At 38.6% G+C, this 13,547-nt stretch overlaps 1 protein-coding gene across 1 annotated transcript in view; it reads left to right on the forward strand.

Annotated features, from left to right (window-relative positions):
- The first annotated feature begins 6,319 nt into the window (after positions 1–6,319).
- Positions 6,320–13,547, forward strand: part of ktub (Tub domain-containing protein ktub) — a 38,651-nt gene continuing 31,423 nt past the window's right edge. Inside the window, exon 1 of the mRNA XM_081739182.1 lies at positions 6,320–6,697. The gene's annotated coding sequence lies outside the window, so the exon portion shown is untranslated. The remainder of the gene's footprint in view (positions 6,698–13,547) is intronic.

The raw sequence follows: 13,547 nt of genomic DNA on the forward strand, positions 1-13,547 counted from the left end.
ATATCAATATCGACTATAACAGCTGTGACGTACCAAACGTCAGAACGGCTGCTTTTTGAAATCCTGTCCACGATCCTGGGACTTGCTCGTCAGATATTTGCTGAGCAACAGCTATCAGACTTATCTCAGCCAAGGGTAGCTCGTTGCGACACGTATAGACTGGGGCATTTCCTCACCTAAGCCACTATCCGAATGGGTGGCTTCTACCTGCTTACCATACCTCATTAGTTGTTTTGTGTGCTCATCATCATGGCTACTGGGCCTCACGCTTCTAATCTTTCCTTGGGCCCCTCCGCTCCGTCTGCATCTGCCGACAAGCGAAGGGAGAGCTCTAAACGCACAACACGTAATGAAGTTCATCCGAATCATCCTCAGTCACCTAAACCAAAACGCCATCACACTCTCAGCGAATCATCTACTGCATCTGATTCATCTCATCACATGGACGCTCAAACTTCTTTCACTTCTGTTAAACCAGCCATTTCTACATTTCTTCTTACCAACTATGATCCTCAGTATCTTGATCTCAAGAAGTTGTATCATCGCATTGTCAAATACATACCTCGCACGAACATCGCACAAATCATTTACACCCAGAAAGGCATAATAATTAAAACGCCAGACGACCAATTTGCATCTACCCTCCGCAATACTTATTCCTTTGAAATATTTGGTAAAAACGCTTCTATCTCTAAACTCAACACTCCATCAGCCAAGCAACCACCGCCACCACGCAAACAACCTGCTTTGTCAGTTGTCATCCGAGGTGTTGATCCGTCCTTTACAGATGAAGAAATCAGTCAGGAACTTCAGCTTGATGGACATTCTATCATTAAATGTATCCGTATCAAAAACGCACAAGGAAACACCTACATGGTCCGTGTCTTAACCAATTCTCACGATACCATAGACTCTCTTCTCTCAAATGGCGCCTTCATTTACCGCAAACGTCATCGTGTCGAGCCTTCTCGTTCTCCTGCTCCACTTCCTATGCGGTGTGAAAAGTGCCAAGTATATAACGATCATCCGACCGGCGCATGTCCAAACCAACTCAAATGTGGATTCTGCACTGGCCCTCATAGCACCCGCAATTGTTCTAACCTGAAAGAAACTCCTAAATGTTCCACCTGTAATGAAACTGGACATCCTACTTACAGTTACAAATGCAAGGCTAAACCTACTGCGGATCCATTCAAGCCCGAATTAACGGTACCATTAAAACCGCATATCACTCAATCAGCTTCTGTTCCTCAAGATATCTGTCAACCAATTACAATCACCCAATTCTTGTCTTTTCTTACTGTTACTCTCCAAAACATTCATCCGCTACTTCGCAACCATATTCTTTGCCAAGTCCAACAAACTGCCAAAGCCATACTTAACATCAACTTCACTGCTACTTACTCTGGCCAAACTGTTTACTTTCATTCAGATCCGTTGCAAACAGAAGTTTAAGTCACTCTCCGACAACATCTGGTTGCTTCACATCATTATGGACATTACTTTTCTGTTTTTGAACATTCGTTCTTTACCTCAACATAAAATCTTATTTGAACAGCTCCTCTTTGAAAAACATGTTGCGTGTTTCGTTTTGAACGAGACACATCTTAAGGCCCACACCCACGTACAGCTGCCAAATTATACTATGCTTCGACACGATAACTTGATACCAGCGAGGAGGGCAAGTGGTGGGGTCGCCATAGGATTTTCACCATCTCTTCCTTTTCGCCGCACTACTCTTCCCATAACTCCACTCCCCGAACATCTAGTTACTACTTTATACTTCAAACAGCTCAACATCACTGTTGCGACCATCTACATCCGTCCTGGACATCCTCTTCCTTATCCGTTCATTCAGTACATTTCAGATAACTATCGTACTTACATCATTCTAGCGGATCTGAATTTTCACAGTCGCACTCCTCGCCAGCAACAGGATTTCCGCAATTACCTTCTAACGCATACTTCAGGACACTTTCTTCCGATACCTAAGCCTACAAGACCTTGTAGTAATACAACACCAGATGTTGTTATCACTTCTCTCAACCTACAGACTCGGTGCACCTTAGATGTCCTGGATCCTCTTGGCAGTGACCATGTGCCAATTCTTCTGACCATTACAAATCCACGTTCTGCTTCTCGCACTACTCCTCCACCCCCACGCTCTTATCTTCTGTTCGACAAAGCAAACTGGAACGGTTACCGCACCTTACTTCAAAACCAATTAGCAAATGTCCCGGATCCCGAAACAGAAGATGACCTTTATATCGCATTAGATACTATTACAGCTTCCATCCACGCTGCCTCAGCCCAACATATTCCATATCGGACCGCACATGTTTATAAACCAGCTCTTCCTCCTCAGTATCTTACACTTATCAAACGTTCCCGGGCACATTATCGAGACTTCACTCACACTGGTAACCTTGAGTCCCTTCGTCTCCACCGTCAGTATCGACGCACTGTTCACAACTACCTCGTTGCGTATAAACGTCGTCGTTGGATCACTAGCTGCAATGATCTTTCCACCATCACCCATCCTACCAGGTACTGGAAGCGATTCCACCAACTCACTGGCCGATCATCTCGTACACCGTACCCTCTCTTAGCTGGAGACGAAGCTCTCGCTGACGATACTGCTAAAGCAAATGCTTTTGCCGATTATCTTCAAGGCATTTTCACTCCTCTTGCACCTGTCCCATCAATACGCCGTCATCCAGCAGAAAATCTCAATCTTTCTTCACCCGATCTCCAACCCAATTCCAACCACCAATTACCTGCAAATAATTATCTTACTGCCCCTATTACGGTCGAAGATATCCGCAGTACAGTCGCCAGAAAACGTCAGTCGGCTCCAGGCGCTGATCGTATCTCTTACCGACATATCAAAGAGGCTCCCTATGTTCTTCTCCATTTACTTTCAGTTATTTACACATTTATTTTGCGTACGGCCTACATTCCGACTCACTGGAAATCATCGATCACTCTAATGTTTCCCAAACCAAACAAACCTCCACATGATGTCTCTTCTTACCGGCCTATTCAGCTCACTCTTGTATTCAGCAAAATTCTGGAACGCATCCTTGTCACACGTCTACATCATCATCTTTCCGATCATAATCTTCTTCCTCTTCCACAAGCTGGCTTTCGACCTTCTTATAGTATCAATGATCAGCTTCTGCGCCTTACCACCCATATCACAATGCAGTTCAACACATCCAAACCTTCCTGCCTTGTCTTATTCGATTTGGAAAAAGCTTTTGATAAGGTGTGGCATCTTGGTCTTGTGTACAAACTCTTCTCTTACCGCCTTCCTCTGTGTTACATCCGTTTCATCTTCCACTTTCTTTCTTGCCGCCTTAGTTATATATCTATCAACAATCACCTCTCGCACCCTATATTTCTCGATTCTGGTGTTCCTCAAGGTTCCTCACTATCTCCGTTATTATATCTGTTATATGTGGCCGACTTTCCTATTTTGCCTAGAAATATCAGTTTATATCAATTTGCGGATGACACAGCCTTTCTCGCCATAGCCAATACTATCCAAGAGATAAATCGAACTCTGCAGATTGCTATTGACACATTTCTCTCATGGTGCAATCACTGGCGACTGACCCTAAATGCTGCTAAAACACAAACCATTATCTTTCTTCCTCCACACAAACGTTCTCGCGTGTACCGCAACCCTGCTAACTTTCATGTTCATGTCGAAAACGTTCCTCTTCAGCCTCAAAACACCGTCACTTATCTTGGTATAGTTTTTGACAGACATCTTAAATGGACTGCTCATCTCAGATCAATCTGCGCCAAAGCCTATAATCGCCTCAACCTTTTACGCCGTATAACTGGTACTACCTGGGGATTGAACACGCATACCTTATTAACCACCTACAAAGTTTTTCTCCGCCCAGTTCTCACCTTCGGTTTTACAGCCTGGATAGCCGCAGCTCCCTCATTTTATACCAGACTTCAAATTCTTGAACGGCACGCCCTCCGATTAGCTTTTCGTATCCGCCTTCCCAGCCCAACTCATGAACTCTATGATCGCACCCCATTTCCCCACATACTCTATCACCTTGAAACCCTACGCCTCCGCTACATTTCAACTCGCTTTCAAACTCATCATCCCCTCCTACTAGACACGATGCATCACTTTGCTTTACACCCGACCGATGTCCTTCTCCGTCATACCCCTCTTTCGCTCCTATTTACCTTGTACCACTTCTTACCACCTGACAGTCCTGACCATCTTTTCATCACAGACTACATCACTGACACGGCATCACCTTGCATTATTCCATCTTATGCACAGTAGTCCTCTTGTTTAACTGGGCTTCCCCTGTCTCCATCAGATCCGGAGTTGCCCCCGGATCAGAAGATAACACACATCTGTCTTGCTAACAAAACCCGTTGCTGTGACGTCTTGTGCACCTCATTACCATTCATTCCCATCCACCTTCAACTATGATTATGGTTAACGGCCATAATGTCCAACCCTTCTCATACTATATGATATACTAGTCTGTTTGATCTGAAAATGCTCCAATATATTTATGATGATGTAAAATAAAATGTTGAAATAAAGTTTAATAAATCTACGAGTACCCATCCACAATTTTCCAATCCCCATCATTCCTTTACTCCACTTCCCGATATAAAGGGCGGTACCCTTTGGGCGGGAGCTAGTCGTCTACGACTAGCAAAAAAAAAAAAAAAAAAAAAAAATAGTCGTTTTTACCGCGCTTTATGTCTCCATTGTTGATTTTATTTTTAGAGAAGCAAATATGTGCACTTTATGCCTTTTGCTTCATAATTTTAAAGATGTACTAAACGTCATCAACTCTTGCATAATTTAATCCTTTCATGTCAAGAAATAGAGAGGGACAAGTTTCACAATTACGAAGTGTTGGTTCAACAATCGTAGTCTACGTATTGTTTAGAGAGAAAAAATTCGTATTTTATTTATTTTTTGAAATGAAATTTTGAGTTTTACGTCCCACGGTTATGCCGGTTAGGCTAAAGGAGACAGTGATGATAAGTAATGAATGAAATGGTGGAATGAAGAAAGTGGGAGAAAACAGGAGAACCCCGAGAAAACCCATGCACACGATGTTCGTCCACCACAAAGTTCACTTAGCGCGAGCTGGGATCAAACCAAGGACCCCATGCAACTGAGATGAACGCTCTACCACTGAGCCACCGCGGCCCCCCACAGGAAATTTATCTGCTATCACAATCGTCTGCTAATTTATATTTGTATAACCAATCACCAGGTGTAAGACTGAAATACATGAGATGCAAGAGGCACCTTGCTATGTTAGAAGTAACCACAAGAACTCCGAATGAGACTAGACGAATATACTAAAAGCAATAGGTTTAGCAAAGAAAATAAAGAGCGCCCCCTCCTTCTCAGTGCCATAAATCTGTCCTCGAAAAGGACGAGAGGGCTAGAAAATTTCATTCCACAGATGTGATATGGACAGAGTTTAAAAACCTGTTTTAAATGGCTAGCCCGAATTTCCCTCACGCTGCTAATACAAACAGGGAGAAGCAGATATCGCACCGTTGCAAATCTTCACATGAAAAAAAGGGGGGAATGAATAACTTAATTGGAGGCTTTTAGTAAAATTATAAGCTCATATAACAAATCCTTTATTATCGACCTGACTCTATGCAAATTTTTATAAGGATTTATTCATTGCTTGCTGAGAAAAACACGAAAAAAAGTTCCAATGTTATTAGATAGGGGAAAACTCGACTCAGCGAAGAGGTAGAACAGGTAAAAAAAAAAAAAATATATATATGCTTTTCAGGACCATCTTTGAGATGTGGACGTAAAGCTTAACGTGAGATCCGTACCATATGACCTACCACGGGAGCGGAATCGAACCAGAGTCTTTCACATCACAGGCGGATGCATCTTGGTTTCGAAACAAGATTCTGGACAATGTAAAACACAGACTTGTAAATGTTCCGTCTGTAGTAGTAAATTGAAGAATTAAAGTTTAAGAGAATGATTAGTGCTCAATATACTGAAAAGTTTCATGCTTTATTATTATTATTATTATTATTATTATTATTATTATTATTATTATTATTATTATTATTATTATTATTATTATTATATTTCAATCTGAAATTTGCTGTCTGAATTAGAATTAATTTTTGAGTTTCTACTATTGTTGTTTATTCCATTGTAACAGAGGTTAAACAATAAGACGACGAAATTTTTCAAGGAAATGTGACAAATCGTTAACAAAAAGAGGACAACTTACTAATTTCGGTTCTGCGGAGTCGGTAAGAACTCATTTTCAGAGGTGGGAGAAACAAAGCAGGTGGTCAGCCGAGAAGGGGAAAAGAGTAGCGCCATGTTATTCTTAAGGGCAGCTGCCAGCCACTACACCGTTGTTGTCATGGTGATCGCAGACGTTCGGGACGGGAGAAGTGCTGTCGAAATGTTGGGATCCAGTCGTGTAACAGTCATATGTTTTGATTCGTAAATGGTTACACTTCACTGAAGAATAAATACAAAATATGTTAAAAATAATAGAACTTTATATTGAAGTGAAGAGTGGTAACATAATTATCAAAGAAAATGAAAGAAATAATTGACGGAAATCCTGTGAGTTTCCATCAAGTACCCAGCGTCTGTAACTGACCACATTCCAAGCTGAGATAATTTATTGAACTTCTGGTAAGTAACATATTTTGAAACATTCATCTGATTCTTATTTACATCAACGTTAGGTGCTTATATTTTAAGAAATAGTTCTTTTCAGTGGAAAGAAAGTGTGTTCTCGTAATCATGGATTTTTTTCTTTATAATATGTTAATAATGAAGATTTTCACAAGAAACTACAGCGTACCACTGGAATTTCCCACTGTAGTTAGATATCGTAAGAGTTCGTAACAACACAAACAGTTGATTGCAATGTTCATTTTTACAGGAAAGTAATTTACACGAGAAATTAAAGAATAGAGTATGCGAACGTAAGCTTATTAATAAACAATGTAGTTTGTTTACAGCTATGGCACGAGTGATGATAAGTTTTGACGGGGTACTGTCAAGATGTCAGTGTTTTTCTTATGCCAGGATCCGTAAAAGCTTTTCAACTGATTAATATGTGGAAGTAATAATTATTTCTTGTTCGATTATTTTAGTCTGGAAATTTTACTACGAAATTCACAGAGTATTCCCTGGTAACTAATTGAAGTTTTAGTGCATATTTTAAGCCTTCGTACAGCCGGCACAAAAAGAAAAAATAAAGCTTGTACATCTCATCAACAATATTTATTCAGTTACTGTAAAAGAGGAAAGTCTGTTTCTAATCCAACTTAATGTCAAAGCAGGATAGTGCAAGTTTTGTGATCATCTAGGTGCAGATTGAGAATCTGGTTCCATACGTACATACTTATTTCTGGTAATAATATACATGAGAACCCCCTGTCTTCCGTGCGCAAGGATACTTCATATTATATATTTATACGTTACCAAATTAAATCACTGCGTTGTCTTCATTATATGTGCTTGACATTCTATTTTTACTTTCTAGAATAAATTTTGTTGATTTCGATACGAAAAATGTTAAATATTTTTAAATTTATATCATGATGCAGACCAAAATCCTTGTTGCATATAATGTAATGCGCTATAGCATATAAAGTACAAGGGCAAATAGGTACGTTCTTTTTTATTTTCGTATCAGTGGATAAGTAAATGAAAGTGGGTTTGTTACCCCCTTTCTAAGTTCGTAGATACTCAATGAATAATCCCTAAAAGTATGAGCGTCGAGCTTCTTCTGGAACTCAGACGGTCTTACGTATACTATATCCTTATTTCTTTTGATAAGTAAATATGCCCTGTGTTCCTTAAACAATAATTTTTGGAGTATGGACTTGCATTCTTCAGTGCAGATTCCCTTTAGGATGGCGTAATTTTTCGTATACCGTAAGAAGTATTGTGCAAAATAATAGTTAACCAACTTGTACGAGGTTTCCGCTCACGAATGCCATTTATCGAGTAAAGGCCTGAGGGCCTTGAAACATCACATATATGTAATAAAACGACTTTTTTTTTTTTTTTTTAGTTCATCTTAAAAAGGGGGTCCAGTAATTTCTTCCACACGAAATTTGCAATTTCTCCACTTCTTTCCATCGATTTTCGTTTGATTACATAATATAACGTTATATTAGCTTTAGTTAGGTTAGTTTTGGACCCCCTTAACGGAAAATGGACCGAAGTTTCATTATAGCTCCAACCGGCTTCCGCTTTTATAAGGAAACGATTTTATGTCATTGGTGGAGTGAATTTAGTGAGGCACTGAGGGGTGTGGGAGCTTGAGAAAGCGAAGTTAGGAGAATAACATAGTGGGTTAGTTGAGAAGGATAAACAAGATCAGCGGCGTAAATTTTCTTTAAAAGAATGGCACAGTAGTAGATCCAATAATGTTAAAGGCGAATATTATTATTTTTATATCTCTAGTAATACGTTAATTTGCGTCATTTGGTATATTGTTGTGCTTCAAATTTTTATTTGGGATGGCATTTGGTATCTCCTGTAAATCCATCCACGGTTCCGGAGCCGGTACTATGACTTAAGTGAGGTGTTGTAAACCACCTCGTTTATGCGTATACCCACCGTCGCTCCCGCTCGGGCGCCCCCTGCTGTGCTCCTGCTTTGACTGGGTTAGGTAGTATTCGTGCTTTTTAGTGGTTACCTGTCACAAGTTGGTTCGTGTTTTATGCCATACGTCCACATTGTATTTATACTCATCACAGTTACAAATAATGAACCATAATCATACCAAGGGGTTGAGTTTAGAGTTACCGCTCCGCTTTTTATAAAAATCAGGATAATTTACAGGAGAAATGAGAATTTGATGTTTAGGAATGTAAGTTCGGCAGGAGAGTTATGTTTAATACGAGAAAAGATATGTTGAAGTTAGTACTATTTGCCGGATGCGGAAACATTCGCGAAAGGTTTCAGCAGCATGGTAGTTGTAAAATATGGCGAACAGGTGTAATGGATGCTCAAAAATAATGAAGGAAAACCTTTTAAATTTTTGTGAAGCGCACGGAGTACTGAAGTTAAGTGAAATGTAACAATTTTTAATACTTTAAGCACTGTTTTTTGTATGTTGCAAAGTTCAAGGGCACCTTCAGACTGGAGGGTCAACTCTACACTCTAATACCAAGTGAGCTGGAGTCACTATCAAGTGATTTGGGGGAGAAACTGAATAATACTCATTATTTGACATAAGTTATTTAAGATACGGGTTGTTGGGGATTCAGGGGAAACCCTACACTTCGTTGACGGGGTAGAGTGTATATATAATACGATGTATGTCTTCTCAAGTACATTTCGGTATCTTTTATTAAAAAGAAAGGTAAATGTTTAGTAATGGGGGGCCAACACTAACAAAGACAGAAAACGTGCCCTGCGAGGCTCTAACCCGACTTCGTTCGCTAACGCTCGCTCGGCAATACTTTGAATTAAATATTAATAACCTAACGTAAACAAATGCTAATAGAATATCGCAAAAAAGTCGGTTAAAATCCTCCCCCCCCCCCTTCCCAAAGCTAAACCATAGCCAAAAGAAAAAAAAGTCCATCAAATTGCAACAGGGTTGGCTTGTTTAAACAAAACAAAAAAGAAAGAAAGAAAAGAACGAAAAATGCTTTAAATCCTGTGAACTTCATGGTGACTTTTCCACAAGTCAAACCATCTGCATTAGTTTTATCTCCTTTTCACCTTTTAATGTTCAATTCTCGATCGAACCACAACCTTTCTTTCAAGTGTGAACTAAGTAGTGGTTCGGATGTCACTTTAAGCAAAAGTTTTTCTGTTAACCTCGATATTACATAAGGGTGTTAAGCCTAAACATGAGTAACGACGCCAAATTGTTTATTTCTGCTTGCCTGAATGCCCATTGTTTTATAAAGAAGCCAAGGTTGCTTAATTATATTGATAGAAATTGGCAAAATTTATCGACTGCCTACGTAGCTTCCAACATTAGCTTGGATTGGACTTTCAATCTAATTGAATGATGTCTACATACTAAATTTGTAATTCAATGCCTCAGTTTTAGCGTACCGTACTGATTATGATACGATGACCATAAGATTTTACATACGAAGCAATAACGGGATTTTCCCGTTATTCCTTTGCATATAAAGTAATAACAGGGTTTTCCGATGGCTGAGGCGTGAGTTTATCAATTTTTATATAATTCTATATAATGGTTACTTGTGCAACTCTTTTATCTTTTCGTCCTGAAATGTCTCTTGACAATTATATTAACAAGTATGTAAAGATCAGCACAAGGTATTTTTATCAGGAGTGCTTCCTGAGTGAGTCGGCAGACTCATCGCATTTGTCTCGGTTTCGAGTTTAAATGGAGGACAATTTCTCTCGGATGTAAACCGAGAAGCGGTTTGGATTCCGCTTTAAGCTTATGTGACCCCTTCCAGCGTAACCCCGTTGTTGCATAATAACACCAAGGCGAAGCAAACTTATTTTTGTCCATATGTAGTATAAATGCATAGAGCAAATTATTTAAAAAAAAGAAAAGGGGGGTTATACCACAAAAAGCTTTTTTTGTTGTTTTTTCAAAGCTTTTTTTGCCAACCCTGATTTGCAAACTGGATATATTTCGTGATGTATGCGTACAGTAACTCACTTCAGAATTTTGCATAAATAACCGAAATGGTGAGTACTCGGTACTAGATGGATTTTGTGGACGCGCCTTGTAAGAGTGGAAGAGTTCATATTTAATAGTGTAAGTATAGAGTTCCGAAAATTGTCATGAAAAATTTAATAACGCGATGATTTAGTCATCATCAATCAGCTCCAATCATTGATTGATCAATCAATCAATGAGTGGAACCGATGAAAGCCATCTCCCTGTGTTAATCGTCCTGAAATCACGAAGCACTGCTGTCTAAAGCAGCGCGTAACATTGTCTTTGGTTGCTAGTAGCTTCATTTCTTGAAAGAATTCGACTGGTAAACAAATCAATACATATAATATTTTTCTAACTGTCAACTCATTGGGGAAGTTCTCGGTGTACACTAAGTTACAATACAGCATTAAATCCACGTGGAAGTCAACGCGAGTAGACAAGTGGCTGGAACTTTAGAGAGAGTGACTGTTGGGTTGTCTATGGCCAACGTTTAATTTCAGACAACTCTGAGGAATAAATTCTCTAGAAAAGACGAAAACGTAATATAAAGGTCCCATCAGTTGCAGTGATGTGAATAGACTTCGGGGGAGATGGCTGAAATTCAGCTCAAATGTCGGAGAGACTATGTAGATTCTATATTCCAAAAGCAAATTGTCATAAAATGGACGGAACATAGTCAAAAAGTACGAAACATTAACATTAAAGTCAATGGAAAAAAAATGAAGTCCAGATATCTCAAAAACTATAAAAAAAGGAGATGGCTAATTGAAAGCTTATTGCAAAGACATAATGAAAAGCTATAGAATGATGTATAAGCACGTAATGTACACTCATGTCAAAAATGATTGTCTCATCTATAACTGTCTGCTTGTAAGAATATAATTTGATAATGATCTTGCAGGGTACTATGTGTATAATCGGGAAATGTATATATGTGATTTATTTCATGGGAAAAGAATTATAAATCCGAAAATTAGAATAAGCAAAACAAAATGTTGCTAAAGGGACAAGAAAGTTTTATTTTCGTTTTATTGTTCTTATTTACCGCTCTTGTGACATGAAATTTGCAACATACATGTCTTTGCTGATTATACACATACTAACATTATAAAGAATACCGGGCGAATTCTTTATCAAATTATATTCCTACAACAACATATTTATAAACATGCGACAATAATTTTGGACATGAGTGTAGATATGTATAGAACACTTGTCAAAAGTGAAGTTGTTTGAGTAAAATAAATAATGATAAATATATGCATCTGCGAATTACCCAGAGCGCTCCAAGGGAGGTTACGTGCTTGAAATATCTCACATCTTTATTTGGAATCTCCAGGCTCGATTTAGCACTTAACGTGATTTTTAACTTGATCACGTGACACAGTTTGGGGCTTATAGAAAACAGAATACGCCCTTTAGATTGGTTATTATAAAGTCAGCAAAGTTGCATACCTGCCTCTTATACCATTAGTCTGTAACTTTGGAGCGAATAAACCTATATGATTAGGATTGTAGTAACTAATAAAAGAGTGTATCGTCGCTGCGCCTCGAAGGTCCGCTGTGTGACGTTTTTGTCGAAAATGAGTTATGCCGTGCAAATAAACCTGAAAATTGTCAGGCAGCATCCCTTATAATATGATAAGTGAATATTCAATTGTTTCGCCGCAACAATGAAAAAAATAATAGATTGGAATTAAAGGCTCCACTTTCTCTCATCACGTACGTATTGATCCTCTGTGCTTATAGAGGCGCAAAAGGTAAACCGACACGTGCTACGTAAACTCAAAAATAGTGATATAATACTATTGAAGCAAGCTATAAGTGGATCCAGTGCATAATATGCGCAGAACCAATTTTACTATATTTTTCAAGTGTTTCCGTGTGTATATTAGGCAAAAGTTTAAGTTTGGAATGTTTTTTGCTTCTCTTGAAAAGTTGTGGTTTTAACACACAGCGGTTCTTCGAGGCGCAGCGACGGTATGTTCTTTTCTGTATCGACAGAAACTTTATCCGTTCGTTCTGAAGTAAACACCTCAAGAACATCGTATATTTGTTGAGGCAACTTATATCCAACTGGATAACACGTTAATTATGTGAAATTTTAGGCCGTGTCCGTGGCACTGTAATTAGAAATTATTTGTTTGCTTGTAAAGGAAAAAAGAAACTTACAAAAACCCTGTTATGTGCCTAGTAATATTCTACGCTGCATCGCTTAAACATGTGCAAAAGTCTTAATCAACATGGTTCTGTCTTCTTACTAGTAGTAGAAAGAGAGATACTTGTAGTTTTAGATAGTAATTTTTGAATATATGATGAAACTAATAGGGGTGATGAGAAAAGCAAATGAATGGGAATGAAAATAAATTCTATTATGTAAAACCCAGAGGAAACATGAGATCGTAGTATCCAGAGAACATCCTTATGAATTTATCATCTACCAACTTACAATGACTAACGGGTAAAAATATTCCTTTAATTATCTTTGCCTTCACCCTTTTCCGTAGTATAGTGATCATAACATTTTTCTTCCATCTATGCTGTTTCTAATAGGTAATCCAGTCCTACGTTAATCTGCTTGAACTCAGGAAATGATAGACTAAAATATTTCATGATAATTAGGTATCTGTTCTATCATATCTGGCACCCTGTGTCAAAATAGGATACTCTTTAGAACTTGTAATGTTGTCGGTCTTAACTATGAAACTTCCTTATTTGGTTCTGGGTTAGATATATTTGTATCATTAACATACATCACTAGAACAAACAGTGATGATCAAAGTCTCAAGACCAAGAAGACAATAATGTGACGGAAATTCCTATTTTGGATATAGTTTCAGGCTTAATTAGAGGACATACACT

The sequence above is a fragment of the Thermobia domestica genome, chromosome 14, assembly GCF_964235325.1.
Source record: "Thermobia domestica chromosome 14, izTheDome1.hap1.1, whole genome shotgun sequence".
Classification (NCBI taxonomy): Eukaryota; Metazoa; Arthropoda; class Insecta; order Zygentoma; family Lepismatidae; genus Thermobia; species Thermobia domestica.